This window comes from Salvia hispanica, chromosome 2 (genome assembly GCF_023119035.1).
Source record: "Salvia hispanica cultivar TCC Black 2014 chromosome 2, UniMelb_Shisp_WGS_1.0, whole genome shotgun sequence".
NCBI lineage: Eukaryota > Viridiplantae > Streptophyta > Magnoliopsida > Lamiales > Lamiaceae > Salvia > Salvia hispanica.
This window is the reverse complement of record NC_062966.1, coordinates 37409072-37415071: the sequence shown is the minus strand read 5'-3', so window position 1 is coordinate 37415071 and position 6000 is coordinate 37409072.

Sequence of the window (6000 nt, the reverse complement as noted above, 5' to 3'; positions counted from 1 at the left end):
CATCCATCCGATTGCCTTGCCTTGTGTTCTGATTGCCTGCCTTGTATTCCGATTGCCTTGTTTAATTTTCAATAAAGATGCATGCCTTTGATTATTTTAAATACACCACTTTTTTAGATCAAATACACACTACAAACTTTCATCAGCTGATTCAGCAGAGTGTGTAATACTTGGAAGAGTCAAATGAACAGATTTCAATAAATAAATAAATAGCCGAATTAGCAAAACTCTTCGAGACAAGGGAGTATCTACACAGATTTGCAAACCGGCTTAATATCAACAAGAGTAGTTCATCTGGGATGCGAGCAAAGTGATCGACCTAAAAGGTTAGATTTAAAATTTGAATTTTAAGGAGTGCTTGAATTCAACTATGCGTGCATGTCTTTGTATAAACATTTTTTTTCACATATTACTACCATATACATCGAGATTGAGGGCATCTGCATCACGCACCCTTGAACGTAATGCTCGTAGAACGCGTTGCAAGCTCTTGGGGGACGGGCACTTGGGCATCACTAGTGCAATTAATAAATATTTAATATATGAGATCCGTGAATGAAAACATCATAATCACGAAAAATGAGATGCATGAATGAACACATCATTTTCTCATAGTGTTTTTCCTATTTTATGCTCTCTCAACTATAGTAATAAAATAAAACAACATAAAATCTTATGCTGAATAAAAAATGTTTCATTTAAAGTGAGAATATATAATGTCTATTTTATTATGCGGAATAGAAAATGTTTCATTGTGGGAGTATATAATGTTGATTTTAATGCAAATAACGACCTAAAAGGTTAGATTTCAAAGTCAAAATCTAAACAATCTAACATAGCTTACATACTTACCCAATATGATGTAAGACAGTGATACTATATTTCAATTCGAAAAAACACATTAGACAGCGTATATTGTGCATAAATTGTGAACTAAGTTGGCCTTTTTGTGCTTGCATGAACTATACAAGATAAATCAGACATGAATTCGACTAAGTTGGCGCTTGGCCACGGTCAAATAAACTTCCCAAACCAAATTGCATTTACTCATATATAGCTTAGTTAGAAACCCTAAACACATAGTGCAGTTGTGTAGTTGGAAGATGCAGATTGAAGCATTATCACACAGGATTGTAGATGCATCCATCGCGGGGCAATCGCCCCAAAACACTCTTTCTTCTTCGATGGGCTTTGCCTTAATTAAACGCAAATTTTATACTATAGTACTATGTTTATTTATCAATCCTCTTTATTTTATTTCTTTTTCTATAAGAAAATCTATCGTATTCTTGTACATATAATACGTTTCCTTTTTATTATATTTATATTTATATTTATATACTGTTTTACTTCGGAGTATCATAATTTATGGATATAATTGGTGTATGGTAATTATAAAATTACTATTGATTTTGGGAAAAAAGATCATATAGAATATTGTAACATTTGGAGCGAATTTTGTGTCCTGATTTTAGGGTATTGATCACAATGTAGATCAATAAAGGGGGTATTTCATTATGACTAAATAGGGTATATCTCCTTCCTCTATTCGAAAATACCAACAAGATGGCTTTATTTGCAAATTTCAGAAATAATATGCGTTTGTTACACAGTGCATAAAAAAAGAAGAAAAAGAAACGTTACCAAAAATATGTTTGTTCTGAAATAGTAGTAACTAAAGATGTGTTTTTTAATTTTTTTTATGACTGACTAAATCCCAAATTTTAAGGGATTAAAACATTTTTGTGTTAACCCAAAGAAATCAAAAGGTTCAAAAATATGCAATCTTATAATTTTGAATTTAATAGAATTAAATTTAATGGAGTAATTTCGAGGCTTACCTACCTTAGTTTATGAGATTTCCAAATTGTATGCAAAATTAGATTTCCATATTTCCATAAATAAACAACACCTGTTTTAGTAAAATTATAATACTCCATAAATAAGAAAATTGATTTATTCGATATCTTTACTTCAGAGCAAAATCAATTTAAGTGAAGAAGTTTCTCAATTGAATTGACCATCAAGTATCAATGGAGGAGGTCTGCGAGGGAAAGGGCTTCTCATTCCCCTCTCAGGAAGAGAAGATCCTGTCATGGTGGGATGAAATAGACGCCTTTGAAACGCAACTCAATAATACAAAAAACTGTAAGGAATTCGTATTTTACGATGGCCCGCTGTTGGCAATTGAAACTAAAAATATAACATATAACTGTCCCACATCGGTGTCTAAAGAAAACTGAAACTAGTATATAAGTCTCATGTGCCCTCCTCCTATCACCAATCGGTTTTAGGATGGAACCCATGGATTTCTATCATGGTATTAGAGCGGTCGCCGACTGTGGGTCAAATTTAACTGACCCAGCAGTATATCTGGGCCGAAACTGAAAAATGACTGACCCAGCAGTATATCTGGATTTAAAAATTTGGGCCAAGTGATCCAACTGATCGAAAAAAATTGGGCCGATTGTCCAATCGATTAGAAAAAAAGTCCAACCCCTCCAAGATTCACCTTGAAGGGTTTGAGGGAGGGTGTTGACAATTGAAACTAAAAAAGGGAGGGTGTTGACAATTGAAACTAAAAATTTAACATATAACTGTCCCACATTGGTGTCTAGAGAAGGGAGGCCTACCGGCCTCCCCCACTACGGCCATATTCTCGCCGGAACGATCAAGGACATCGTCACTCGCTATCAGTCGGTCACTCGCTATCAGTCGATGACGGGGCATCACGTCACCCGGAGAATTATTAAATAACAAATTAATAGTTTTAATCAATATTTGATAGTGTCTAATATTTAATCAATAAGGTACGACGACACCTTAGTTTTAATCAATATTAAATAGTTTTAATTATAACTATTTCTAGCTGAATCAGAGCTTGTCTTATCACTCGGCTGCTCTTCAGATTTACAATTCAGATTTAAAATAGCTTCATCTGCCACTCACAAGTACTTTAGTTAAGCCTTAAACTCACAACTATCTGTTTCTAGTTGTTTAGTTTCAATGAAAGGTTGGCTCTGTTTACTCATTGGTTTGAGTGAGCTGATATACTTTGAATAATAAATTTATTAGATCCATCCAGCTATTTTATGTTTTAGAGTCTGGTATTGAAGGGGGATTGATTTTATCAGCATTTTGGTTTGATGAAAGCTGGAGATATCTGCCTTGATTATTCTACTATTGTAAACAGTAAAGTTGTCATTCCTAGTTAAAGAATCTTGTTTTAGTGGAAAAGGCTGTCTGAATTAATTGCCAAAAATGAGTAAATGCATATTGCCAAGCTATATATGAAGTAGTCGCGTTTTAATGGAAGGCGACACGAGATATGACTTTCCGATTCTTATATAATATGCCGAGCCTTGTGCGTTCCAAATTGAAATAAGGAATTTAGGGTTTTTCGCTCGCCGCCACTGCTGCCATTCCATTTACATAGCCGCAAAAGAGGTAAACATTCCCCCATATGTTTTTCTTTCCATTACAATTAGTTTGTTTGATCTTCGTATCGAAATAACTGTCATCTATTTTATGGTCTCTTCTTTTGGATAGAAGCTTGGAATTGGAGATTTTGTTCACTTCTTACCGAGAGGTTTTTAAATTCTCTATTGATTTATTGCTCTAGACTGTAATAATAGATCTATGCAATATTAATGTGTACCAATTCTCTGTTAGATCTGGCAATTCATGATGCCGTATATCAACTTTTCATGTTTTATGTTATCCATTTTGTGCCTTGCCATAGTCTCCTATCTCTGTATTCATGTGTGATGTTGTCTTGTTTAGATCTTGCTATCATGTTGTCGTGTCAAGGATTGTCTGTGTCTTGAACTTAATTAATGGTTTGGGAAGTTTATTTGACTGTAAAGAGCCAACTTAGTCGAATTCATGTCTGATTTGTCTTGTATAGTTCGTGCAATTTTGCCTGCACAAAAAGGCCAACTTAGTTCACAACTCATGCACAATTTTGCACAATCCACACTGTCTAATGTGTTTTTTCAATCACTTTTTAGGCCGTTATTTGAAAAAATGAAACAAGTGGGAAGCGACTCTCGCCGGCAACAGCCAGGTGTTCAGTGGCCTGGTTCAAGGAAGATAGGGAGGTGATCCATGTCTGAAAGTGGATCAACAACTGCCAAAACTGCCAGTTTTGGAGTCTGTCTAAATATGATTAATTATTCATCTGTGTTTACTGTGGAGTTTTGTGTGCATAGAAAGCATAGATTTTTTTTAGTGTGTTTTGGTTACTTCTATAATTCTTTCATAACTTGCTATATTCCACTGTAGTATATTTTTTTATGGATGGTTTAGAGACTTCTTCTCTAATAGTCTTCTTAAAGATGGTAATCGAGAGAGGTATAACAAGATTGAGAAGGCATATTGGAAGTAGAAAAAAAAATAGTGTTGTGTATTTCTTATATGTTTGAGATACTCATCTCCCTAGTATTTATAGGGAGATTTATGCCTCGTTGAGTACACCAATTAATGAATATTGGAACTACACCACAACTAGGAACTCTACACTATTAAGTATGCTCTAGGGACTCCACTGTAATGAATGTCGGGCGGCTATTTATGATCTCTTTTTCCAACACTCCCCCTCAAGTTGAGTAACGGTATCTCCGATGCTCAACTTGCCCAGAAAATCTTTGAAAACTTTAGGACTCAACGCCTTTGTTAGTATGTCTGCAAGTTGTTCCTCAGATCGAACAAATGGAAATTCGATGATGCCACCTTCGAGTTTTTCTTTGATGAAGTGACGATCAACTTCAACATGTTTTGTTCTATCATATTGTACATGATTCTCTGAAATGCTGATTGCTGCTTTGTTGTCACAAAAAAGTTTACTTCTCCTTGTCGGTGGAAAGCCAATTTCAGTTAACAATCTTCTATGCCAAAGTATCTCCATAAGATCACTTCTAATTCCTCGAAATTCGGCTTCCGCACTTGATAGGGCTACGACTTTCTGTTTCTTGCTCCTCCAAGTGACTAAGTTACCCCCAACAAAGGTAAAAAACCCTCCATTGGATTTTCTATCTACTGGATTGCTTGCCCAATCGGCATCGGTGAATCCATCGATTTCCAGATCTTCTTTCTTTTCTAAGAATACCCCATAACCAGCTGTTCCTTTTAAATACCTCACAATTCTCATGACAGCATTCATATGATCTTCCTGAGGCTGATGCATGAATTGACTCACAATGCCAACTGCATATGAGATATCGGGCCGGGTATGAGCAAGATAGATAAGTTTCCCTACTAACCGTTGATACCTTTCACGATCTGTAGGTTTAGCTCCATCCACAATTCTCAACCCATGGTTAGGTATCATTGGGGTTTCCGCAGGCTTGCAGTCCAATAGGCCCGTTTCGACTAGCATGTCACGTACATACTTTTTTTGTCTTAGGAATATCCCGTGTTTAGATCTCAACACTTCAATTCCTAGAAAGTACTTTAATGCTCCCAAATCTTTCATTTCGAACTCCTTAAACAGATTCTCCTTCAGATTTTGGATCTCTTCGGTATCATCTCCGGTTATGATCATGTCGTCAACATATATGATTAGACATGTCATTTTGCCATTCATTTTCTTTAGGAATAGTGTGTGATCTGAATGGCTCTGTTCGAAGCCGTGTTTGAACATTGCCTAACAAAATCTTCCAAACCACACTCGGGGGGACTGTTTTAACACGTAAAGGGTTTTCCTTAGTCGGCATACCTGCCCTTTTCCAAATTCTTCATAAACCCTGGGGGAACTTCCATGTAGACTTTCTTATTTTTCTCAAGTTCTCCATGAAGGAATGCATTTATAACATCGAACTGGTATAACGACCAATCTTTACATGCAGCTACAGATAGAAGAGTTCTTACTGTATTAAGCTTGGCCACATGGGAGAAAGTCTCTTCATAGTCTACTCCATATACCTGAGTGTATCCCTTAGCAACCAATCTTGTCTTGTATCTCTCGATTGAACTATCTGCACGTCTTTTTATTGTGAAGAT